Source organism: Pleurodeles waltl, chromosome 8 (assembly GCF_031143425.1).
Source record: "Pleurodeles waltl isolate 20211129_DDA chromosome 8, aPleWal1.hap1.20221129, whole genome shotgun sequence".
Taxonomy (NCBI): Eukaryota; Metazoa; Chordata; class Amphibia; order Caudata; family Salamandridae; genus Pleurodeles; species Pleurodeles waltl.
The window spans coordinates 1,459,280,198-1,459,306,845 of record NC_090447.1 but is presented as its reverse complement, the minus strand read 5'-3'; the positions used below and the strand labels follow the sequence as shown (position 1 = coordinate 1,459,306,845).

The 26,648-nt window shown below is 45.7% G+C and overlaps 1 protein-coding gene across 4 annotated transcripts in view; it reads left to right on the top strand.

Moving 5' to 3' along the window:
* Positions 1-26,648, top strand: part of ZBTB20 (zinc finger and BTB domain containing 20) — a 4,633,203-nt gene that overhangs the window by 3,494,312 nt on the left and 1,112,243 nt on the right. The gene's annotated exons all lie outside the window — the stretch shown is intronic.

Sequence of the window (26,648 nt, the reverse complement as noted above, 5' to 3'; positions counted from 1 at the left end):
CACTGTTTTAAAAAAAAGGCTTATTAACTCAACTTTAAGTTTTCCAGATAGGTTGACGTAGTCAAGGTCTTTCCTCTGTAGTTCCACTAGACAAGCAAGTCCCATTCAGATTATATTAAATGTTTCACATTTTGTTCGAACATCTCCAAATGACAGTGATACAGAAGATTCAGGATTCTTTTCTCAGAATGGGATACTGCTAACTCATAAAAATGTTGACGTTATTACTTCTGATTTGCTAATGAATTAGTGCATGCAATCATGTCATTATGAATCTGTAGTTTCCCCTTCATATGAGGGTGACCCAAAGTAGACTTTCCTGTTTCATTTGTGATGTTGTCTGACCTTTTTTCTGATGTTGCTACTCATTTGGGACTGAGAATGATTTCTGATTTTGACTACTTCGTTAGACTCTGCATTTTTGAGCCTATGTGGCATTTATTCTCTGCTGCTTGATTATGATATTTCCATAATAAAGCCCTTTAACTTTTCCCTAATCTAGAACTCTGTTGTTGAACGGTCCCAGTTAATTATTTTGCTACCAGATGTTGTGAGGGTGCCTTTTTTTAAAGTTATTTTCAGTAGGAGGACCATATGAGCTAAATGTTAGGGTTTCTAAATTTGGGAATGTCTCATGATATTGGGTTAGAGTTTTGCTCCCAACGTCTCTCGGTGTTGGGAGCTGAATGTTCTACGTGATGTAGTGAGCTCATTAGCTTTTCCATTACCTACTTTCCTCATAGCCCTCTTTTCTCTGTGTTTTCGTTGTTGTGCACTCCTTGTCTTGTGCCTTTTCCTCCCTCCCTTGTCCTGTGCTCTTGGTCTTCAGCATTTGTTTTCTCTTCAAATGTGTATTGTGCCGAATTGGTCTCAGTCTTTTCAGCTGCCTGGTTGCTGTGAGGCCAATAGTCTTCCCTAACGGTCCATGGCAACATTCGGCTAGGATTTTGTTTGGATCCTATTCATTGCCTTAACAGTGGCTTGAAGTACATCATTGTTCCTGTGGACTACTATTCCATGTGGATGGAGTGGAAGTTCGTTAGAGAGCCTACCACAGATTTGGATTCAGAATTTCTCCCTGAGTGTTTGTTTTCAGGGAAGTTTTTCTCAATTCTATCAAAACTGACAATTGGTGTGCAATTTACATCTTTGAAGATAAAGGAATTTTCAGTTAGAGAAGGGTTGTTGTATAAGTGCACACATCTGTACTTGTCTAATGGTAATGGTATTTCCTAAAGAGTCAACAAAATAGTGTGAAATGTTTACAAACAGCTTCTGCTATAGCAAGATGCTAGGATTTCAGAGAGGTACTCCTATCATTGTGTACCTCACATAACCACTGTTTTTCTCCTTTTGAATTATTGAAGAGCTTCATTTGGAGATCCGTTCATTTTAGTTGAATAAATACAAGTCTTGGAACATAAGAAAAGAAATACACAAAGTCACTGGTTAAAACGTAAAAATCAAACAACACAAAAACAAAAATGGTACAACGTTAAAAAAAAGTGTGGAGAGATGTGATCTAGTAAAAGGAGATCGTGTCACAGTTCCACATTCTGCCCGCCGTTAATTCTGCGCTGCGCTTTACAGTGAGCTAGCTCTTCTGTTAAAATGGACAATGGAATTTGGTGGTTTGTTAACTGAATTGTTTAGTGTCGCACAGTAGCAGATCAAATCACGGACAATTGTGGGGATCTTTGGGTGGACTTTGATCAGATGACACCTAACTTAAATGTGGCACTAAATGCTCAGCATTCAGTTTCAAATGATTCTTTAAAACAGAGTTATTCAAGATGGTGTGGGATCACAGGGATCATGTGTGAAATGGTCCAGTACAAGTAGAATAATGCAACCTATATATCTGATAGGCTTTGAACAACAGCCATGTGATTCTTTCTGGTCTGCTTACTTTTATTTGGGTGACCACGATTAATATTTGCACTGCCTTGGATGAATTAATTAATTTTCTGAATGTTAGGTCATTCTTGTTAACATCACCACTTCTTGTTTTTCCCTTTAGTTGACAACCTTTGCTCTTCTTTTTGCTTTAAATCCACCTTCATATAAAAAATTACCTGATACTTTTTTTCATTATATTCTTTTGTATTTTTACCTTTCAGCCAGTATATCTGCTTTTCAGTTTTGGATACATTGTTGCTCTGTCTGGCAGTGTTTGGCTTTATTATTTAAATATGTGATAACACAAACCTGGCTCCAAGGAAGACTGGAACACTTTACAAATAAAACCTGTATTTGAGTAGCACGTTCTGAAGCATTGGGTGTGTTACATAAAACAGAGCAAAAGGATGAAAAGGTTAGCTAGTATATCACATTTCCCATTTCCTTTGCTCTTTGTCCTTCTTCTTTCTTCTTTCCTCTCTCTCTCTCTGGATTTCGATCTCCCTCTCTTTCTCTATTTCCAGAAACTTTCTTAAGACATTTGAGTGTTCACTTTCCTTCCAGTGTTTTCTTTCATTCCTGCACCTGTAGCTTTCAGTTACTTAAGTTTCTTTGGAATCTGTGAACCTCTTCATTATTTATGTTATTATTTCCATTAACGGCTGGTGTCGTTTTCTTATTCTTGAACTGAATGCCTACCTCAATACACCATTTCAAATGTTCTCCAGTTATGCTACTCGCTATAATTTGAGTAGTGTGTTTATCACACTCTCCCTTACACCTCTGCCAACTTCATTGACTTCTCATCACTTAAACGTTTCTCTCCAAATTATTTTGAATCATGATCAGATCTTTTCACATATATTCTCCTCTCTGCAGATCCTGTCCACACTACAAGCCATCCTGTGCTTTACCTTCTAATATTTAAACACAATCACACCAAGTGCCTCCTCTTATTTCGAATCGTCCACCTTCTCTAGCATTCATTATCCCGTCGCATGTCCCTCACTCCTTCACTTAACATTTTCCATTAAACCTAATGCAGCTGTTTTAAGTCTGAGCCTGTACTAGTTGCAAAATGTTCTGATTTGCTCTAACCATTGCATCTGGTTTCGTTATTTTGCTCACAATACAGGTGCATCGTGTTTTTTTTATAAAGAAGTTATTAAATAAATTATTACAATGCTATATTAAATAAGTAGGTCACAATAATTATGCTCTAGACCATGCTAAGCTGTGGTAATTTGGGGCCAGATGTAGCAAAGTTTTGCGAGTGGCAAATGGCCCGAATCACAATTTGCAACCCCGCAAAATCGGAAATGGGATGCAAAAATCCCATTTCCGACTCGCAAAATGCGACGCGAGACATTACCGACTTGCAAAAATAGCGACCCCATTTTGCGACCCGCAAATAGGAAGTCGCAATTTGCGAGTCACAAAATGCAATAGCCACTCGCAAATTGCGACTAGTCACAAAAAGCCCATTTTGCACTTCCAATTTACCACTAACTCAGAGCAGGTGGTAACCAGAACCAAAGTATAAAAGGAGACCCAGAAGGCACCTGGGTTACTCAAGATGGCGGAGATATATGCGATAGCAATGAGGAGGAGAGCCCACGCCGCACAGCAGAGGAGGAGGAGGAGCCAGAGACAGGAGAAGATATACAGAACCAGGCAGACACTTTTCCAACAAACTGAGGAGGAGATTTATGATAAATATAGACTCAGCAGTGCAGCAATACTAGATTTAATAGAGTTACTCAATCCGCAGCTACAACGCCAGACTGTGCGCGGCTGCGCCATCCATACGCATGTGCAAGTGCTACGCTCACTGCACCTTTTGGCCTCGGGTAGCTATCAGGGGGTCATTGCTGTGGCAGGTGGGGTATCCAAAGTTCACTCTCACGGTTCTTTAATGCATTCCTAGATGCCTTACTTACACACATGTCCAGATACATATACCTACCCAGGAATGAGGCAGAAATCAACAGCACCAAGTTGGAATTCTACAGGATTGCCAACTTCCCCCATGTCATAGGGTGTGTGGACGGGACACATATACAAATCTGCCCTCCTGCAAACCTGGAATATCTGTTCCGCAACAGGAAGTGTACCCACTCACTGAACATCCAGGTGGTATGTGACGCCCATTATGTTATCACTGACATGGTTGCCAAATTTCCAGGGAGTACACATGACTCCTACATTTTCAGGAACAGTGGGATACACCAACGCCTAGAACGTGGGGAGTTTGGAGACGGATACCTCCTAGGTATAGCTGAATACACCATGCAGACATACACACAGGTCAATGTGGAAACCATCTATGCCCAGCTAACATTGTACATTTTGTGCCACATAGGTTACAGTGCATATGCACTACGACCATGGATACTTACCCCGTACTTAACACCCAGCAATGAGAAAGAGAGGCGATACAACAGTGCACATAGGAGGTCCAGAAATATCATAGAGAGGACCTTTTGACTGCTGAAGATTCAGATGCCTCCACAGAAGTGGAGGTGCCCTCCAGTATACCCCAATAACAGCTTTCAAGATCGTTGGCGCATGCGCTATACTGCACAACATTGCCACCAGACGTGGGTTACCTCTCACCCCAGAAGACCCAGATTCGGAGGATGAAGAGCAAGAGCTATCACATCGCCATCATGGGGATAGAAGCATTGCAAATCAAGGCAGACTGAGACGGGACCACATTGCCAACCAATACTTTGGAAGGTACGTGCTAACTGTCACCACACTCACTAATGTCAAACACAAAGAGTCCAGGTGTGAAGTGGAACTAACAAGTGATTTAATTATGTGCACCAAAAAAATCTATATACATTAACAACAGTTCAGGGGCTGTAAAAGTCCACCTGGCATGAGGACACATTGACCTCATGTGCCTCTACCCCAGGACAGTGTGGAGCTCATATTCTACGCCGGCCTCGGCCAGCATGGCTGGTACCTGGTGTGTCAGCAGTGCCCTGCCTTGCGCTACCACTGCGCAACACCCTGGTGTCACTGGCTGAGACACTGCTGATGGTGGAGCCCTCCTCGCTGTCCTGCGGCGTGTCAGCCGCGCCCCTAGCCACCTGCCGTGCCTCCATGATATCTACAGCGTGGCTGAGACGTCCCAGTCCACGTGCCACATCACTGGCAAAGTGGCCCATGTCTACCTGGAGGCTGACCGTGCACCTTGAAAAGCCAGTAGTGTTCACAGCCAGCTTGACGATGGAGGCAGACATGCGGTCCAGCCGGTGCAGTAGCTGCCTGTAACGACACCTTGCACCCTCTCTCTCAGTTATGAGTTCTGCCACCAGTTGTCTCATTGAGAGTGCAAGGTCGCCGACATGTGTGTTGAGTTATTGCAGCTCTATGTGTACCAGCTGCATACCACTGTTTTGGTTTTGCTCCATGCGCCGCATTGCCCCTGATATTCTCCTTATCTCCCGTGTCTGCAGGTGCTGACCCCGTAGGAGTGCGGCCTCGGCGGGTGACTTGGAGGCGTCCCCTGACTCAGTCTGCGGCTCTGGTGGTACATTTACACGTCGCCTGCGATGCAGTGGAGGCTCCATGTCATCTACAGTGGCACTGTGGCTGGGACCAGGTGCTGGCTCACTCACCAGTATGGCAACTGGTGCATCATGAGGGGACTGTGTGTGGGTGTTGCAGGTCTCTTTGGTGGCTGGTCCTGACTCCTCTGCAGGCTGGTGGCTGACCTGTGGCCCCTGGATGCTTTGGTTGGCGGTGGTGTCGTGTGGGAGACCTGTGGGACATAGGGAACACACTGTCAGTATCTACCATCTGTTTTCAACTTCCTAATAAACTGTTGCCTATCAACTGCCTACTTGACTACATTGCCCATAATGCACCATGCAGGTGGTTGCTACTCTGAAATGGAGCTATTTTGGCTGTGCATGCTACTGTGTACAAGGTGGGTTGGGTTATGGCATATATGGGTGTACATGCATGTCTCATGGTACTCACCCGTTGATGGTCCTGGCTCTGAAGTATCCAGCTCTCCCATCCCGCACACTGCCTCTGGCTCCAAGGTCTCCTCGACTCTTTCCTCCAGGGGTGTGGGTGGTGGTATAGTGGACGGTCCCCCTCCAGTGCCCCTCATCTCCCAGAGCCGCTGTGCCACCCTATACTTGGTCCGGAAGCGCAGGTCATACCACTGTTTCTTTAACTCTTCTATGCTCCGGTGGCTGACACCTATGGAGTTCACCTTGTCTTGGATTTCCGTCCAGATTCTTCTCTTCTCCACCTCTGGCACACTGAGGGCTGCCCTCCCGAAACGTTGTTCATGGTGCTGGCAGCACTCCTCTGTCAGCACCTCCAGCTCTTTCTCTGCAAATTTCAATTTGCGCTTCCTTGGTGTCTCTGCCATGGTAGCTGCTGTTCTCTCTGTTTGCAGTTCAGCAGTTTAAAATGGGTGTGGTCCTCCCTCCTCCCAGGTGTATATGTAAACTTCCTGGCTGTGATGTCATCATCAGGAGCCAGGAAGTGTTTTCCAGAGTGTTCTGCTGCACCTGCATTCAATTTACAGCACAATCGCAATTTGCGACACCCACTCGCAAATTGCGTGTTCGTTTTTAGCGCGGTCGCAAAAAGCGACCTCGCAAACAGCAGACTCGCAATCTGCGGTGAGACTTCATTTGCGAGTCGCAAATTGAAGTCGCTTTTTCTTCTTGGATACCATTTAGCGAGTCGGAAATTGTGAGTCGCAACGACTCACAATTTCCAACTCGCTAAATTTTTCCTACCTACATCTGGCCCAAGATTATTTGTGGACAGGGATTTGTCCAGTTGTTCGATCATACATTCTTTAACGCATTCTGGCACTGTTTATGTATAAATGTACTTTGGGTGGGACTCTGTCAAAGTAATCAAGTCAAGATAATGCAGCTTCTGTGAGCAAAGGCTACATGTATCCAGCCTAGATCTGATACCTCTAAAGACACATTTGAAGAAACTCCCATCTGTAAAGATGTATTTGATTGGCCTTTTTCTAGCAACGAGCAGAATGACTATTATGGAGGCACGTTAATGTACCCTATTATCTAAATGGGGAAGACTTATTGTAGAATGCTCTTCACTGTTGACGAAGGGACACAATAATCATGTGGGCAAATTTAAAAAGAATATTTAGATATTGACTATCCTTTAATGATACACCCTCTCACATTGAAAAATGAATTTTCAGATAGTCCTTGAACCCACCTTTGACCCAGAAGAGATATTGGGGGTTATTACAACTTTGGAGGAGGTTTTAATCCGTCCCAAACGTGACGGATATACCACCAGCCGTATTACGAGTTCCATAGGATATAATGGACTCGTAATACGGCTGATGGTATATCCGTCACTTTACCGTCACTTTTGGGACGGATTAGCACTTCCTCCAAAGTTGTAATAACCCCCATTGTCTATGATCATTTCTCAAAGGGTACACATTCTGCTCAAGGGTCCTATCGTTTTAGTTGAAATCAAGGCTCAAACAGTTTATCTACTTTTAAAATAGTGATGTTTTCAGTTTCATTACAAATTCAGCGCTCACAGAGTTAAATGAAAGGTCCTTCTCTCCTGTCAGTTTGGAAACAATCTTTGGATTGAGATATCAATACACTCAATAAGATGCATTACATCCATCACATTTTCCCGTTTTGAAAATATAAAAATACAAAGGAAGGCTATTGAGTTGTGCAAGGATAGTACCAAGCACATCCGAAGTGACATAGCACCCAGAAACCACATTTACAATGTATAACTTGAGGGTTTATTGTTAAAGATGCAATGAATCTTCCCATCAGGATAAGTGGAGCTTCTCTAGTTAGCCTCCAAATTTTGCTAAAGGGCACAACTTTGCACTTCAGGTTAAGCTTTGGAGTAACTTTCTGACTTCAGCAGTAGTTCAATTTTCAGTATATATCTTTGCCATCTTTTTTTTAAAGATCTTTTTATTAATATTCATAGATAGATAAAGATACAAACAAACAGTAATACATCACAACCGGTATATCCTGATTTAGGATATGTCATATGTGTGGCAAGTGCAGTGCAAGTATGAGAATAGCACAAACCAAAATGAGTCCCTTCAGATCTTCATTTTACACAACCCCAGAAGTGTCCTCATCCTTAGCTCTCCCTCCCCCACCCTGTGTTGGCCAAGAGGACCACACCTTTTCTCATTTCTTGGTGCACCATCTGCTCAGGGATATCGTCTTTACGGTGAGCATGCACCAGTCCATGTCGTTTTGCCACTCCTGCAACTTTGGCAATTCTAGGGCTCCCTGTTTTGGAGCAATGTTTCTCTGAGGGAAAGCCAAATTTTTGTGTATTGAGGGGGTGGTGTGTCGCCTCCAAGTATTAAGTATGCAGCGTTTAATTGTGTCTGGCATCTGATAACCTGTGATTGTGTGTATCATGGCTCTGATGGAAGACCTGTAGGGTTTTATGAGTAGGCAGTCCCAAATAATATGTAGAAAGGTTCCTTTTTCCTGACAGACCTGCCAGCAGAGCACCATTGGAGATCTACCTATGGTGTGTAGTGTGGTTTGTAAATAGTAGGAGCGGTGCAATATGCATAGCTGGACTAGCCTGAAGCGTGATTTGATCGCAATCTGCCTGCGGGCCCCCAAGGCTCCTTCTAGCTCATCTTCCTCTAATTGTCCTGCCTTTGTTTTCCATAGCCATGGAGCCTCCCATGGATAGGACCATTGTGTTAATACGGTGATCCCGAGTGCAGGCCATCACCCTGAATAGTCGTCAAAAATTGAGTCTGGTGCCTCTGTTGGGCCTAAAGCCCGATTGGTCTGGGTGTATCAGGGTGGTTATGATCTGTGTAAGCCGGTTTGACAGTATTATTGCCAGTGCTTTGGCCTCTACGTTTATGAGAGATACCAGTCTGTATGACCCGCATTGGTGTGGAGGTTTGTTTTCTTTGTGGATTGCCACAATTATGGTCTGTCGTTGGTTCCAAGGTAGCTGTCCCATGGCCCTGACTTTATTCCACATATTTAGAAGGTGGGACGCTACTTTGCTCGCTAGTTCTCTGTAGAGTTCAGTCGGTATACCGTTTGGCCCCCCTCCCCTTTTTCTGAATTAACATAGCCGGTATAAATTTGTTAGACAATAAGTCATTGTCTAGCATCTGTCTGTGTTCAGCCGAGAGTCGGGGGATGGCTGTGTCTGCAAGGAATTCATGAATTGCATGCACCTGGAAGGTACCCCTATCTCTGTAGAGTTTAGAGTAATAGCTTGCAAATTCTTCCTCTGTGTCCTCTGCTTACGTCCTGACCTCCCCATCATCTGTCACTAGTCTGGGCACCCAGTTTTGGGTTGGTCCCTTTTTTCTAGCCACTCTAGGAGCTTGCCGGCCTTATTTCTTACATCATGCACTCTCCTCTGTGTCAGTATACGAATTTTGTGTGCTGCATCTTCCGCCAGATATGAAGGTGATCTGGTGTTGACGTGGCAGAATATATCCAGCACATGGTAATCGCTACCCCATCTCATGTCCCTGATTGTGCCACGTACTTCCCCTATGTGTCCCCCAATGTGGTGGTGGGAGTGAACGGCGTCGTATTTTTAATAAGGATACTTCCCCCCTGGAGTCTGAGGTGAAGCCTGCATAGGCTGTTAAGGTGTACCCATTGTGGGAGATCACCTTGCATGTATTACCTAATAAATGGGTCTCTTGCAAGTACGCTATGTCTGGGCTGTGTCTTTTAATATATTGTAGCACCATACCTCGTTTCAGCTGGTTGTGTTGTTGACATTAAGTATTTGTGTGGTTGTGGTCTCCCTTTGGAGCCAGCCTGTCCCACCCTTGTAATTTGCCTGCTGTGTAAGCATGTAAACTAAACCAACTCCAACATTTCCCCCCCTCCCTGCCAACCTGCATGGTAGTCTTTGAACTGCCCACCTTTCCCCAACTAGCAGAGCGCATGCCACCCCCATAAATCTAATACAGTAACTCCTAATAATTGGGGTGAGACTGGTGCAGTCCCATCAATTCCCTGCTTCTGCCCCTGGTAGGGATAATGGTTGGTACAGGGCCCCTGCACCAATCTTCATGTAAATTAACTATTTTTGAAGTCAGTGAGGTCAGTAATATCCCAACCTAGTCTGTGGAGTGTGTCACTTATATTCAGAAATATATGTAGTAAGTTCTTAGGTCCCTGTAAGTGCAGCTTGTGTGATCAGCCATCCAGATGGTCCGTTCTCCGTCGTTTGCTGCAGCGTTTCGTTTGTGGTGTTGGGGTTCACAGTCCCCTCGGTGGCTAGAATCTCCTTGTTGTGGGCATTCACGCTTCTGGTCTGTCGAAGCTCGATCCCTCCAGCAAGTCCAGCAAGTCCCATGCTTTGACGCGTGTGTTGAAGTGCTAGTTCTGCAACAACTTGAAATTTAGCTGGTAATAGCATCATATATTTTAAGTCTCTGGTGTGGAGTTCCCTGTTGACTTCCAGGCAGCTGCTTCACTGTTGTACTCGAAAGGTGAAGTTTGGATATTCATATTTCAGGTCAGGTGCACATCTGGCTGCTTGGAGGATGACATTGGGGTCCCTATAATTGAGGATTCGGCCAATAATCAACCTGGGGGGTTTATTATTGCCCAATAATCAACCTGGGGGGGGGGGCAGGCCTGAGGGGTGGGCAGGCCTGTGAGGTGGGCACAGCATCCTGTGGGCAGAGAAGAATTTTGAAAGGTCCTTTGGTTTCAACATTTTGAGAATCAAGTGTTCCACAAAGATGTCTGTGGTAGGTCCCTTTGCTTTTTTGGAGACGCTGACCAGGCACAGATTATTTCTCCATGAGCACCCACCATGTCTTCCAGCCATGCTTGCATCAATTGGTTATTTTTTGGAGGCAATCCACTTGTTGTCGGAGGGAGGCAGAGGAGTTTGTTAGGTACGCCACGGTGACCTGAGGGTCTTTTATCCTGTCCCTGAGTTTGTTGACGTCCGTTCTTAACAGCGCCATCTCCACCACAAAGGAGTCCATTTTTGGTTCCAAAGTGTTCTTGAACCCTTGTATCTAAGCCATTATCTCTATAAGAGTCGATTGTGTTGGGGTTGCAGTCATCTCTGGGATCAGCTCTTTGGGCGCAGGCTCGGCCCTCTGCAGTGTCACCACAGGAACCACATATTTATCAATTTTGTTCAATTGATGGGGTTTTCCCTCTGCCCCCTACCATTATGCAGGTAGTGGTGTTCTAATTTCCCTGAGTTCCCCATGCAAACAACAGCAGAAATCCCAGAAACATCCGCCCACCCAAAGGCAGTGTATCCAAACAAACTAGGCCCATAACATCCGGGCCAACTCTCAGAAACCCCAGCCTCATCCACCCCTCTGAGACCAAGGTCTCAACCTCCGTAAGGGCATCTCACTGAGAGCCAAGTATCATACCAGTGCAGCAAGGCCAAAGTCACTCAAGTTGCCCCAGTGGGACTGTAGCACTCCAGTGCTTCCCACCAGCTAACAACAAAAGGCTGCAATCACATTTAGTTAAATAATATCACATATCCTACTCCTCTCACACTCCCCACTCTTTAGCAGTAGGCTTGCGATGCAAGAATTAATCTATAATGGCCTTTGATAAACTTACAGAGTGGGTTTGCAAACACTGTAGCTGGTCACCCCAGACTTTAACTATCTGCAGTCCTCTACATGAGGAAGGCAAAAGGACTAAATTGGAAGTGGCTCAAACGTCCGCTCGTCTAGCTTGTGCTTTGATTAATGCTCGTTCCTTGATTAAACATAAGTCGGAAATCGAGGATCTGATTAGTCACCACAACCTAGATTGCCTTTTTGTCACCAAAACTTGGGATAAAGCTGATTCCTATTCGTATTTTATAGCGGCAACGCCTCCGGGTTACACCTTCTATAGACTGGATCGAATCACAGGTAGAGGAGGAGGTTTAGCTATCATATGCAGGTCTTATCTCACTTGTCAGTGGGAACGCAGCTAAACCCATATCAGAGATTTGTGAGGGAATGTACTTTAAAATTCATTAAAAAAAACTCTGTTTTATTGGAAGGACTCCTGGTCTATCGGCCTCCGGGCCCTTACTCCAATTTTGTGCAATATTGGCCAAATTTGATTGAGCCTTTAGCTATGTCCACAAAATGCATTATAATAGGGGATTTTAATCTTCACTTTGATGACAGTCAGAACCCGCACATTAAGGAATTTTTAAGTTTTATGGAGATCTTTGACTGGGAACTAAAAGTTAATGCCGCTTCTCACACAGCTGGCCACCTTTTAGATGGGATATTCACCCGTTCTGAGGATCAGGTGATGGTGACAAATTCACCTCTGGAGTGGACTGATCATCATCTTTTAACCTTTGGGTGTACGACTGGGCTTTTTCCTCAGCACATTAACTGTAAATCTGTGAGACACTGGAACCGTATTAATAAGCATCAGCTAGGCCCAGCTTTGGTTGCAGGCTTGGAAGCTGCTGGAAATCTCTCTCTGTCTGCTTTGGACAGTTTTAATTACGGTATTTATACTGAAGTCAATCAACTTGCTCCACTCAAGACCTCGCCCCTTTGGGAAACAAAAAAATCTAATGCTTATGCTTCACTAAGGACCTCAAGCTTTTACAGATAAAATAACGCCAGCAAGAAAGATGTTGGAAGTTAGCTCCTTTTCCAGTGGAGAAAGACAAACTTAGAATGGTCCTGAGGGCTTATAAAGATGATAGTTTCAAAGCCAAATCAGATTATTTTACTCTAAAGATTAAGGAGGCATCTAATGTCCTCAGAGAATTGTTTAGAGTGGTACGGGCCTTGACGATGTCTCCTTCCGCCCCTGAGTTGGACAATTCACAAGAATTTTGCAAGAAGGTGGCCACTTTCTTTGATAATGAAATTTTACAAATCCATTCGAGCTTTAATCACTCTGAAGAGATCCTTCGCCCTCCTGATTTACCTAACTGCACTTCAGATAATGATATTCCTTTACTCACCTCCTTTCAGCCATTACCTCCCAACAGAATTAAGGAGATTCTATTGGGAATTAAGTCTGGATCCCCGAATGATCCATGCCCCCTTTATATCCTATAACAGGTTCCAAAACTATTCTCCAGAGCTCTTGCTCCAGTTTTTCAGGAGGTTTTAACCACAGGAGCCTTTCTCCCATGATGGAGGGAAGTGACGGTGATTCCTCTGAAAAAGAAACCGGACCGACCAGCACATGATTTGAGTAATTTAAGGCCTATTTCTTTACCTCCCATTCATGCTAAGATTTTTGAGAAACACATCAACAAAGAGTTAGCTAGTTTTCTTCATAACTCAGGAAGCTTACATTTCTCTCAACATGGTTTTAGAAAAGCCCACAGTACTGAATCTGCGCTTTTTACCACCTCGGACACTATTCGGAGGTTAGTGGATGATGGGCAGAGTGCTTTATTAGTACTATTTGACTTATCTGCTGCTTCTGACACCATTTCATCTCAGATCATGGTATCTCCGCTCCATCGAGGAGGACTTAGAGATACAGCATTGCAGATTTTGGAATCTTTTGGGAGTTAGACCGATTACGGTGAGCTGGGCGGACTTTAAGGCCCCAGCGTATTGTTTGTCATGTGGTGTTCCACAGGGCTCTGCTCTCTGCCCTGCCTTATTCAGTCTTTATGTCGCTCCATTAGCCAGACTGATTCGTTCGTGTGGTTTCATGCCCACTTCATATGCTGATGATATGCAATTGAGCATCCCTGTTCCTAAAAAAAATTGGGAGAATGTAGCAGATCGGTTTCACAATTGCATGTGAGAGATGAACAACTGGATGGGATAGAACTGGTTAAATTTGAATGTGACTGTTAGAAATTGGGCCTTTGGTTGGCAGTCAGGTTACCCCCTGGCCAAGCAAGGACCCTCACTCTAGTTAGGGTAAATCACACCCAATTCAAATTATCCTGTGCCCACCCTCTGGTAGCTTGGCACTGAGCAGTCAGGCTTAACTTAGAAGGCAATGTGTAAAGTATTTGTGCAATAAATAATACAATAACACCATATAGCACCACAAAAATACACCGCACAGTATTTAGAAAAATATATAATATTTATCTGGATAAATGCAGGTAAAAAATGATCAAAGATGCAATAAGTAAATGTAGAGATATCACTAAAAAGTGATATGAAGTGTCTTAAGTCTTTTTAAAGCAAACAAAGTCTCTTTCAAGCACAAAGTACCTGGTTCGCGTGAATAATCTCTGCAAAGGGCCGCAGGGGAGGAGAAGCGCGGAAACAAAGGGGTGTGTGCCGATTTCTCGGGCCACACACAGTTATGTGTCGTTTAGTTTCCACGCAGAGACGGCTGTGCGTCGATTTCCGCCGTTTGGTCCTGGATCCTCTTCGGGTTGCTGGGTTTTCAGGCGCCCTGGGGGCAGTGCGTCGATTTCCTGCGCTGGCAGGATGAAGTCACAGGAGCTGCGTCGATCCGGTGGGCGTTGTGTTAAATTTTCTACCACACGGCAGGCGCTGCATCGATTCCTCTCTGGAAGTTGGGCTGCGTCGTTCCGGCTTGGATATGCGTTGATCCACTGAGCCGGGCGTCGGATTTCCGGTGGCTACGCTAGCGTTGCGTCGATCTTCTCGTTACAAAGTCAGGCTGCGTCGATCCGGTGGGCGTCGTGTTAAATTTTCTACCACACGGCAGGCGCTGCATCGATTCCTCTCTGGAAGTTGGGCTGCGTCGTTCCGGCTCGGATATGCGTTGATCCACTGAGCCGGGCGTCAGATTTCCGGTGGCTACGCTGGCGCTGCATCGATCTTCTCGTTACAAAGTCAGGCTGCGTCGTTCCGGTTTGGCGTGCAGTGCAATTTTTACCGCAGTGCAGTCTGTGCGTCGTTTCTGGCAGGCTGTGCGGCAGATTTCACCTCACAAGAAGTTCTTCTTGAAGAGATGAAGTCTTTTTGATCCTGAGACTTCAGGGAACAGGAGGCAATCTCTATCCAAGCCCTTGGAGTGCACTTTTTCACCACAGCCAGAGAGCAGCAAGGCAACAAGGCAACAGCAAGGCAGCAGTCCTTCACAGAAAGCAGTCAGGTGAGTCCTTTGGGCAGCCAGGCAGTTCTTCTTGGCAGGATGCAGGTGCTGGTTACAAGTTTCTTCTTTCTCCAGGAAGTGTCTGTGAGGTAGAGTGTCTACCCCAAGAAGTGTCTAAAGTCTGTGGTTTTGGGTGCTCTTCTTATACCCATTTTGGCCTTTGAAGTAGGCTTACTTCAAAGGAAAAGTCTGACTTGATTGTGAAATCCTGCCTTGCCCAGGCAAGGCCTCAGACACACCCCACGACACCCGTTCCCGCCAGCCTGGTTCTGGCGGTGAAAACCGCCAGAACCAGGCTGGCGGGACGGGGGTCGGAATCCCCATGGCGGCGCTGCTTGCAGCGCCGCCGTGGAGGATTCCCTGGGGCAGCGGGAAACCGGCGGGAAACCGCCGGCTTCCCTTTTCTGACCGCGGCTTCACCGCCGCGGTCAGAATAGCCCCAGAAGCACCGCCAGCCTGTTGGCGGTGCCCCTATATGTCCTACCTTAACCAAACACTGCACCCTGCCCATGGGGCTACCTAGGGCATACCTTAGGGGTGTCTTATATGTAGGAAGAGCGAAGGGTTAGGCCTGGCAAGTGGGGACACTTGCTAAGTTGAATTTACAGTTTAAAACTGCACACACAGACACTGAAGTGGGCGGTCTGAGACATGATTACAGTGCTACCTATGTTGGTGGCACAATCAGTGCTGCAGGCCCACTAGTAGCATTTGATTTACAGGCCCTGGGCACCTATAGTGCACTTTACTAGGGACTTACTAGTAAATCAAATATGCCAATCATGGTTAAACCAATTAACAGTACAATTTACACAGAGAGGACATGCACTTTAGCACTGGTTAGCAGTGGTAAAGTGCTCAGAGTTCAAAAGCCAACAAAAACAGGTCAGGAAAAATAGGAGGAAGGTGGCAAAAAAAACTTTGGGGATGACCCTGTAAAAAAGGCCAGGTCCAACATGACCCATCACCAGCCTAAAGCCGGGGGAGAACAATCACTATCCTGATGCACTTCCCTGATTGCGGCGATAGAACAGGAACCCAGGCCCACAACAGCAGGGGCATGTTCCAATTCTACGCCTTCCTGACTCCAGTGTGTTCCCTCTGTCCATACTCTCAGGGCCCACTAAGCTAGCCCATGGGGAACCTTTCTCCTCAAAAAGCAAGAAACGGGAGGGGCTTGAGAAATATGGGAGATTGGGAAAATGAGTCCTGGTCCTGTGTATAATACTCCCATCTAACATGCAAATCAAAAAAGTATACACAGTTCCACTAGAAAAAAGGGGGAAAAATGGATCCCTATATCTCAAAGGGAAAAGGGGGGAAGAAGGTCCCTGAAAATCCAAGTAATTCGGAACAAGAGCCCTCACTCACCAATTGGTGACATGCTTCATCATTGGGCTATGCTCCCCGTCAGGCCGGCACTGCAATGCCTGACGAGCCCCACAAGGGGGCTCTTTGCCGGAGATCTTTTGACAGTAAATAGTTGCCGGTCAGTGTAAATTATGGTGTAGGATTGGTATGCAAAAAAGGAATAGTGTGCTGTTAAAAATGACTAGAGGTAAAACATAATTTATGTCTTATATGTAGGAAAGGGGAAGGGTTAGGCCTGGCAAGTCAAATTTACAGTTTTAAAACTGCACACACAGACACTGCAGTGGCAGGTCTGAGACATGATTACAGTGCTACTTATTGGGTGGGGCAATCGGTGCTGCAGGCCCACTGGTAGCATTTGAGTTACAGGCCCTGGGCACCTCTAGGGCACTTTGCCAGGGACTTACTAGTAAATCAAATATGCCAATCATGGTTAAACCAATTAACAGTACAATTTACACAGAGAGCATATGCACTTTAGCACTGTTTAGCAGTGTTAAAGTGCTCAGAGTTCAAAAGCCAGCAAAAACAGGACAGGAAAAATAGGAGGAAGGAGGCAAAAAAAGTTTGGGGATGACCCTGTAAAAAGGGCCAGGTCCAACAGTGATAAAACGGAAATCTTGTGTTTCGGTCCCAGCAAGGAGCTGTGGAATTCTCGCTGGTGGCCATCGTAGTGTGGCAAGCTTACCTCTCCTATTGTTGCCACCAGAAACCTGGGAGTCATTTTCGATAATTGTCTTCCCTTCAAGCCCCAAGCGAATTTGATTATTAAAACAAGTTTCTGGACGCTGAAAACACTGAAAAAAATGTTCCCTTATTTGCAAATGGAGGAGAGAATTGCCCTTTTGGCTTCGGTAATTTCTAGGTTAGATTATTGCAATTCATTGCTACTCGATTTGGATAAATCGTCACTTAGGAAACTTCAGCTGATCCAAAACACTGCGGCCTGCTTTATTTTGGATCTCTCTCGCTCAGCTTCTGCTAGCAATAGCTTGAAACATCTGCATTGGTTAACGGTCACAAAGTGGATTATATTCAAAATTCTATGTCTAACTTTTAAGTTTGTACATGGAGGTGGAGCGGAGTATCTGTCCTCAAGGTTACGCTGGTAAATGCTGAGTCTGCAACTCAGGTCAAAAGAAGCCCATTTGATGCATGTCTTTCACACTCGAAGAGCTAGATGGGGGGATAAAGCCGTTACGGTGTCTGCGGCTAAATACTGGAATTCGCTTCATTTGGATATAAGGAAAGAACAACATTTCTTGACCTTCAGGAGGCTGGTAAAAACCTGGCTTTTCCCCCAATAATTTCTTTTTTGGCCGCCGGATGTTTTTCTTTAACACTTACTGTTCTCGCTCCAGCGCTTCAATGCCACGGCAGGAATGCGCTTTATAAATACTAAAATACAAATACAAAACAAAAAAACATTCCCCCATCGAACAACAAAGATATTTAAGCAATATCTGTCCCCAGCAGCACTAAAGTATATCCAACAGCAAAAACCTTGAATATACATGATAGTACAGAAGACCCCAGACCCATGTGGATCCAAAGACTCTGGGGATTCCCATCTGTGTCAAGTCAGCAAATGTTGCTAGTCTGTTTGGCAAAACTTGGTACAAGGACATGGCCCCATAGTCCAAGGCAGCGCCCCTCTCACCAGAGCTGTCCCTTCCTCTGCTTTGCTAGCCCTGTTATGCAACTCCTACTATAATAATAAGACTGCGTATTTAGGATGGTAGAAGGTCAGAATGTGGAAGGCTGAGTACATCCATGCCACCAGTAACTTTTGGCCTAAATCCTAGCTAGCTCATAGTGCCTCACCAGAACCTCCAACCCTACCAAGGTGAAAGGTGATTATGGCTACCTGAACATGACACTCCAACTCTCCAAGGAAGCAGTGGAAACAGATCAAAACCCATTCATAGTCTTACTCATGCATTTAAAGGCGAGAAACAAAAGATACATTTTTGATGCATTTATTGAAACAATCGCAGTCTGACGTACAAAGAGTGAGCTGCGATAATTAGGCAGATGAAACAAAGCAACATAATCAGCTTCACAAAAATGGTAAAAAGGATAAACAATCAAAACATGGTGTATGTGGTAATAGATGTTCTAGAGGTTTCTACCTAACCCTAACTTTTTGCCGAGAGCATAGCAGGTCTACCCTTCTGTCTGGCCCGATCTAAGGGATTAGCCCCAACCCCATACCTGGAAAGAGTGTCAGGAGTTGTTCCGTGATGCAGATGGCAGTCCTTTGTGGTGGCTGGTAAATCAGTGTCAGCCAAGCTGCATGTCGCACAGCACGCAACCCAGGATAGTTGTGGCCGGAATGCCCTCTGCCCTTCCAGATTTGTGCACTGTTTATATACTAAACCTTACTGTTTGGGAAGCACAGTTCCAATGCAATGCTGTGTCTTGGTATTAGAAGCTTTACATATACAGCGTACTTTAGCCTTGGACAGAAAGTACTGATTAAATGTCATGCAAAGGCTAACTAAAAAATAAGCTTCTTCATTGTCTTCCTAGAATAAAGGAAACTGATAAAAATATTGTTAGAAATTTGGTCTTTGTTTGGTAGTCAGGTTACCCCCTGTCCAAGCAAGGACCCTCACTCTAGTCAGGGTAAGTCATACACAATCTAAATTATCTTGTGCCCACCCTTTGGTAGCTTGGCACTGAGCAGTCAGGCTTAACTTGGAAGGCAATTTGTAAAGTATTTGTGCAATAAATCATGCAATAACAAAGTAGAACACCACAAAAATACACCACACATTGTTTAGAAACATATATAATATTTATCTGGTAAAATGCAGGTCAAAACGATTAAGATCCAATAAGTACACATTGAAATATCACTTAGAAAATTATATAAAGAGTCTTTAGTTCTTAAAAAGCAACAAATGTCTCTTGCAAGCACAAAGTACTTGGTTTACATTCAAATTCTCCACAAGGGACCGCAGAGGAGGAGTTGCGTGGAAAACAGGGAGGTGTGCATTGATCAGATGATGCATCGTTGAGTTTTTACGCAGGACAGGCTTTGCGTCAATTTCCGGTGCGTAGACTGGGATCCTCTTCGGCTTGCAGGGTTTTCTGATGCCCTGGGTACAATGTGTTGAAATCCTGGGCGTCCAGGACAAAGTCGCAGGGGCTGCGTCGATCCGGTGGGCGATGCGTGAAAATTTCTGCTGCACGGCAGGCACTGCAGCGATTCCTCTCAGGAAATCGGGCTGTGTCATTCCGGCTCAGCTTTGCGTCGATCCAGTGGGGCGTGCATCTAATTTCCAGTCGCAACGCTGGTGCTGCGGGCTGTATCGATCCGGTTTGGCGTGCAGTGATTTTCTCACTGTGATGCAGGCTGTGCGTCAAATTTTCGCCTGACAAGTAGTTCTTTTGCAGGATGAAGTCTTTTTGGTCCTGAGATTTCAAGGGACAGGAGCCAAGTTCAATCCAAGCCCTCTGCGAGTACTTTTCGGCTCAGCCATAGAGCAGCAAGGCAGCAGGGCAACAGCAAGGCAGCAGTCCTTTTCAGAAAAGCAGTCCAGGTGAGTCCTTTCGGCAGCCAGGCAGTTCTTCTTGGCAGGTTGCAGGTTCTGGTTCAGGGTTTCTTCTCCAGTGGTATCTTGTCCAGAAGTGTCTGACTTCAGATGTGTCTTGTGAAGTAGAAGTGCCGGGTTGGTAGGGTCAGAGACCCTGCTTAAATACCCAAATGTGCCTTTGAAGTGGGGGAGACTTCAAAGAGTGGCTTAAAAGTGCGCAGGGTCCCCTTTCAGTTCCATCCTGTCTGCCAGGGTCCCAGTAGGGGGTGTGGCAGTCCTTTGTGTGAGGGCAGGCTACTGTTCTTTGACATGTAAGTGTCAGGCCCTCCACCCTCCCAGCCCAGGAAGACCCATTCAGTATGCATATGTGTGCAAGTGTGGCTGAGCATTCTGTATTTGGGGTTTGTCTGAGTGGAATGCACAAGGGAGCTGTCAACTAACCCAGCCAGATGTGGATTGTAAGGCACAGAAGGATTTAAGTGCAGAGAAATGCTCACTTTCTAAAAGTGGCATTTCTAAAATAGCAATATTAAATCCAACTTCATCAGTCAGCAGGATTTTGTATTACCATTCTGGCCATATTAAATATGACCTTGTTACTCCTTTCAGATCAGAATCTACCACTCAGACAGTATATTATGGTAGCCCTAATGTTAGCCTATGAAAGGAGCAGGCCTCACAGTAGTGTAAAAACTAATTTAGGAGTTTTACTCTACCAGGACATATAGACTGCACAGGTACATGTCCTGCCTTTTATCTACATAGCACCCTGCCCTATGGTTGACCTAGGGCCTACCTTAGGGGTGACTTATATGTAGAAAAAGGGGAGTTCAAGGCTTGACAAGTACATTTAAATGCCAAGTCGAAGTGGCATTAAAACTGCACACACAGGCCTTGCAATGTCAGGCCTGAGACATGGTTAAGAGGCTACTTTTTTGGGTGGCACGATCATTGATGCAGGTCCACCAGTATCATTTAATCTACAGGCCCTGGGCACATGTAGTGCACTTTACCGGGGTCTTACAAGTAGATTAAATAAGCCAATTGGGTATTGACCAATGTCACCATGTTTTAAGGGAGAGACCATATGCACTTTAGCACTGGTTGGCAGTGGTAAAGTGCGCAGAGTCCTAAAACCAGCAAAAACAGTGTCCAAAAAGTGGAGGGATGCAGGCAAAAAGTTAGGGATTCTCTCTGCAGGCGTCGCTATGGGGGCCCAGGGGGGGGTCGTCTCGGGCTACTCACGGGGTCGCAGTCGCCGGCGAGTCCTCCCTGTGGTGTTTGTTCTCTGGGTCTCGAGCCTGGGGCGTCAGGTGCAGAGTGGGAAGTCTCACGCTTCCGGCAGGAAACGTGAGTTCTTTAAAAGTTGCTTCTTTGTTGCAAAGAAGTTACTGTTGTTGAGCAGAGCCGCTGCTCACGGGAGTTTCTTGGTCCTTCAGTCCAGGGCAGTCCTCTGAGGCTTCAGAGGTCGCTGGTCCCTGTCACCTCCACCCAGTACAGGCTTTGTTCCTTGCCACAGAGTGACAAAGGCACTCTCCCCATGTGGCCAGCAACTTGTCTGGTTTGTGGCAGGCTGGCAGTAACTGGTCAGCCTACACTAGAAGTCGGATTGGTATTCAGGGGACATCCCAAGATGCCCTCTGGGTGCATGTTACAATAAATTGCACACTGGCATCAGTGTGCATTTATTGTGCAGAGAAGTTCGATACCAAACTTCCCAGATTTCAGTGTAGCCATTATGGAACTGTGGCGATCGTGTTTGACAAACTCCCAGACCATATACTCTTATGGCTGCCCTGCACTTACAATGTCTAAGGTTTTGCTTAGACACTGTAGGGGCATAGTGCTCATGCACATATGCCCTCACCTGTGGTATAGTGCACCCTGCCCTAGGGCTGTAAGGCCTGCTAGAGGGGTGACTTACCTATGCCACAGGCAGTGGGAGGCTGGCATGGCACTCTGAGGGGAGTGCCATGTCGACTTAGTCATTTTCTCCCCACCAGCACACACAAGCTGTGAGGCAGGGTGCATGTGCTGAGTGAGGGGTCCCCAGGGTGGCATAAGACATACTGCAGCCCTTAGAGACCTTCCCTGGCATCAGATCCCTTGGTACCAGGGGTACCAGTTACAAGGGACTTATCTGAGTGCCAGGGTTGTGCCAATTGTGGAAGCAAAGGTACAGTTTAGGGAAAGAACACTGGTGCTGGGGCCTGGTTAACAGGGTCCCAGCACACTTACAATCAAAACTTAGCATCAGTAAAAGGCAAAAAGTTAGGGGATAACCATGCCAAGGAGGCATTCCCTTACACCCTCCCAATGTATCGAGACATTCATTTGCCTACCCTGTGGTAACAAAAAAGAGGACCTTTTCATTGTGTTGCGCCCTGAGTATCACAGGGACCATTAAACTGTACCTGTTGCCTAGGTGCCGCAGTCTCCTTTTTGTCAACATAAAGTTATTGCGTAGATCTTGCTCCTTGCGGGTATAATCCGGGCAAATCATAATGTTCTTCCCCTCGTACTGTGGAGTTCCAAGCTCCTGAACGTGCTGCACTAGTTTGTCGTGGTAAAAAGCCTGGCAATAATGGTGTAGGACACTGATTGCATACACTGCAGGACCACCCTAGATACAGATGAAAAAAGGATACTCTGGCACACTGTTCTTACCTACACTACCTCTATGACAGTGAAGGCTCACAAAACCTACCCACAGAGACCCAGGTGACCTTAGTGACTTGGGAAAGGGCGACAAGAACGATCCGCTGGACCTAGAAAATTACAAAGGTGTCACCACTTTGGAAGGGGTCATGGCTCGGTGAAGTTAGCAAACTACAAGGTTTTAGGGCATGGGATCTAATCGGAAATCTCCACTATTGGGAATATCCTGGGAAATGGTGATCTTAAATCCTGGACAACCTTTTGTCTTGAATATAAATTGCACAAGTCCCAGTTCTTGAAATATGTGCGACTAAATCGTGCCTGGATGTCTGAGGGCCTATCTGTAGCTGAGATCCTGGAATACCCTCCAATGGAAAGGAGACTACTGCAGGAAGAACTAACCAAAGGGGCTAGCTCTCTCACCTATCGTAGACTGAAGAACAATATGGCTGATAATCTACGCTACCTTAGGGACCACTGGGTGAGGGAAGTGGCGAACTGGAAGATATTGACTGGGAGGCTGCGCTCCTGTATCCCAGAGATGTTGCAATTAAGTCTTGGTTGCGCCTAATCCATTACAAAATCCTACACAGGGTGTACTATGTCAAGGTTAAATTGCACACAATGGGTAGGGCGACATCGCTGATATGTCTGCAGAGCAACACTGATAGAGGGGATTTCATACACACCTTATGGCACAGCCCCCTTATCCAGGGATACTGGATTGTGATCCTGGCTGAACTCAGCAGAGTCCTAGAGGTGGCGCTTCTGGCTGAACCCACATAGGTCATACTGGGTATCCCATGCGATTTAGATATCCCACGACCACACCTTCTCTTCAGTACTCTGGGTTTGGTAGTTGCAAAACACAATGTATCACGGAGATGGAGGAGGCAGAAGTTCCAACTTTTCAAGAATGGAGGAGAGGTATGGACCTCTACATGGCAGCGGAGAAGGTAACTTATGCTTATAGGGGCTGCCCCAAAAGTATCCAGGCGGTGGATCAGCACTACGGGCTTGAGCTGGTAGATGAGAGTCAGAACAGCATATCAGACCTATGATTATATGAACATTATAGTGGGCCTAGGAGCTAAGTGGTTAATTAGTTAAACTACTGAATTGGGGAGGCAAGTGAAAGGTCTTGTCTGTCTGCACTGTAAAGTCATGATTCCAATACGCCTGTCGCAAATGAATATCCTGTGTTATGATTTCATGCGCTCTATGCATGTGCCTTTCCTACCACTGTTTTTACTGTTTGTGTTTCAATGTGGTTACACTGAATATTGCAAAATAAAATTTAAAAAAATGTAAATGGTGTAGGATGGCAGTCCAGGCTTAGGCACGGATGCCAGTGCTAGATGGTCATGTTCAGTTGTGAAGAACTGAGAAGGTTTCAGTGGTCTCAGAGTAATTGTGATCCAGTCTTCCAGGAACAGTTCTGTGGATTGTCCCTCTGCATACTCTGGGATCCCCACATATTCAAGGTTATTCGGTTTGGAGCCTCCCCACATCTTCAATTCATTCTTCCATTGCAGCGGAAAGTGGCGCCACCCTCGTCTTCAGTGTCACCACTTCCTGCTGGAGCCCTGCAACATGTCCCTTGGCCACAGTAACCCTCTCTAACATGGTCCAGAAGTCAGCAGAAAGAAGCCCGCCTCAATAGCCTCTGTATCAATTTTCACCAGCATGGCACTTTCCAGCCTGTTATAGCAGCCATAATGTCTGCCATTGTGGGAGCTCACAGCTCCGCAGATGGAGCTTGGTTGGCCAACATCCCCAAGGCATTTTCATTCAGCACCGGATGTGTATAATTATTCATTTTGTTGGCCTGCACACGATGGGCGGCGAGACAATTGTGAAAGATACGCTTCCTTGGGGGAGCATATCTTTCACAATTGCAAATGTTCAAGGATATTACACAGCAAGATGACCCCTGATCTCAGGCTCACGGCACCTGCTGATGCACTGATCTGGACCCTGAGACCCTCTATTTAGCAGACATTTGAACCCTGGGGGAGGGCTTGGATGGGGCCAAAGGACTGCAGACAGCACACTCTGGCCCAGTCTTGCTGGAGCGAGTACAAAATCCACCTGACCCCTTTGGGCAGCGCGCTTCCCCTGTTGAGCTGCAGTACATAAGTATATACGCAGTGGGAGCGGGGGTCCTCACCATCATCAAAGCCAGATCCACCACCCAGTCAGAGTTAATAATACAGTGTCTTCCGAGGCACCTGCTGTAGTTGCTGCTTTTGAGCTTGGGGGCTCCCCATGTGCATCAGTCTGCCACCCTGGTGCTATAGTGGTTTCTGTAGTTATACCTCTAATATTCAGGCAGCACACAAACCTTTACAGAGCAGCATGCACTTCAGACGGAGTTACACCAACCGGCTGCTCTGCCTAGGCCCGTCGGCAGTGCTGCACAGCCTCGCCTTCGAGCCCACAGGTATGCTGCTCTGCAGGAATGTCTGCTCCAGTGCCAGCTTGCTGCACTGGTGGGCTCAGAGTGGTCTCTCTCCTGCTGCACCACGCCTCGAGGCAAGGAGGAATGTTACTAAAGGCCCTGACTCTCCTCACTCATGGACGCACCTGGCTTTGTACAATGCGACCGCCGCGTTCCAAGCTCACTGCCCGGGGGGCCACCTCTGCAACACAGGTGCCAATGCACCATCAGTCAAGGCCCCTCCGAGGCCGGAATGCGAAGCATATATCCCTTGCCTTCGGGAAAGAGCCACACAGAGATGGGGGTGCGTCCCTCACAGGGAAATGCCAGATTGCTTCCAGCCTGCTGGCCTAGTCACTGGCCTGCCATTTTGCTGGTACTCGGTAGGCCGCTTGAACAAGGAGGTACAACCCACTATAGCCACCCCCACGGTCTGGTGAGTACTGGGGGTAGGCTTTAAGGCTGGTGCGCGGTACCCCACAGTGACAGCGGTCCCAGGATTCAGCTGTATGTAAGACCAGTTGGCAGGAGCTCCTGGGAGTACTTCTAGTTGGCCATCTAGCCTGACCACGTCCCCTCTGTATGAAAACTTGTCTCTAATTTCTTTGTAATCGCTGACTTGTGATGCACCCAGGTGCTGATTATAAAGAAGAGAGGTCAGAACTCAGCTGTAATAACTTGAGTTCTGGCGTCACAATGCCTGTTGCTGGCAGCCGAGTGGCTAGGAAGGTCAGGTGACAGAACACAATTAAGGCAGCTGTTTAAAAAGCGAAAAACAAAACATTGCTTTTCTTTCTTTGCTGTTTTAATAGCTGTATGTTGACAAGACGAAAGAAGATATTTATGGCAGTATGTTTGTTTTTTCACTCCTTAGATAATTATAAAAAAAGTAAGAATCTTTAAGCATGTTTCAGTCACACCTTTTTTTTAAAACGAGCTTGTATTAAACTGCTTCTACTATCTTTTTGCAACAAATATCTAACAGCTTTTTTGCAGTATAGTTTCTCTTTTTATTCTTCATGTTTGCAAACAGGCTCTTTCTTTCATATGAAAGAGCTATGCACTAAGGTTTGTGGGAAATATGATTGGGTGGCCATGAATTATAAGGAATAAAATACCCCCTGCTGTAAATAATAATTATATTGCAAGTCATCACAAAGTTTCATAATTTTATAAAGGAACTCTGCCTTTGGCCTCGTTCCTCTATATGGTCATGGAATTCCTCAGAGACTTGCAATATCCTTATAATGTACAGTAGGTGGTACTTTAGCCCATATATTATAACTCTGTGATCTTCACAGATAGCTGTCAGGGGAGGAAGGCATAGCAATATGTTGGTTGTTTCAGGTGCTACCTGTAAATCCCCTGGATAGATCTTGATTGGCTAGAAGGCAATCAAATGTAGCATTTTGGTACTGTACAGCTGTGCAGTTTACAATTATATTTGTTTGTCTGGGTGTTCGAGTGGGGAATTAAAGGTTTTGAGGGCTGTGGTTGAGAATTCCCTATAATGTCTTTTAAACTACTAATTGCTATAGATATCTGGATTAGAACACCAATTTTCACTAGTAAGTGCGCTGGTAGGGGCACATGTAGTTGGAGGATGTATGTTAATGACACCACTAGGAGGAGGAAAGGTGTCTAGTATGAGATTGATTTGGTATTTTAGTAGCA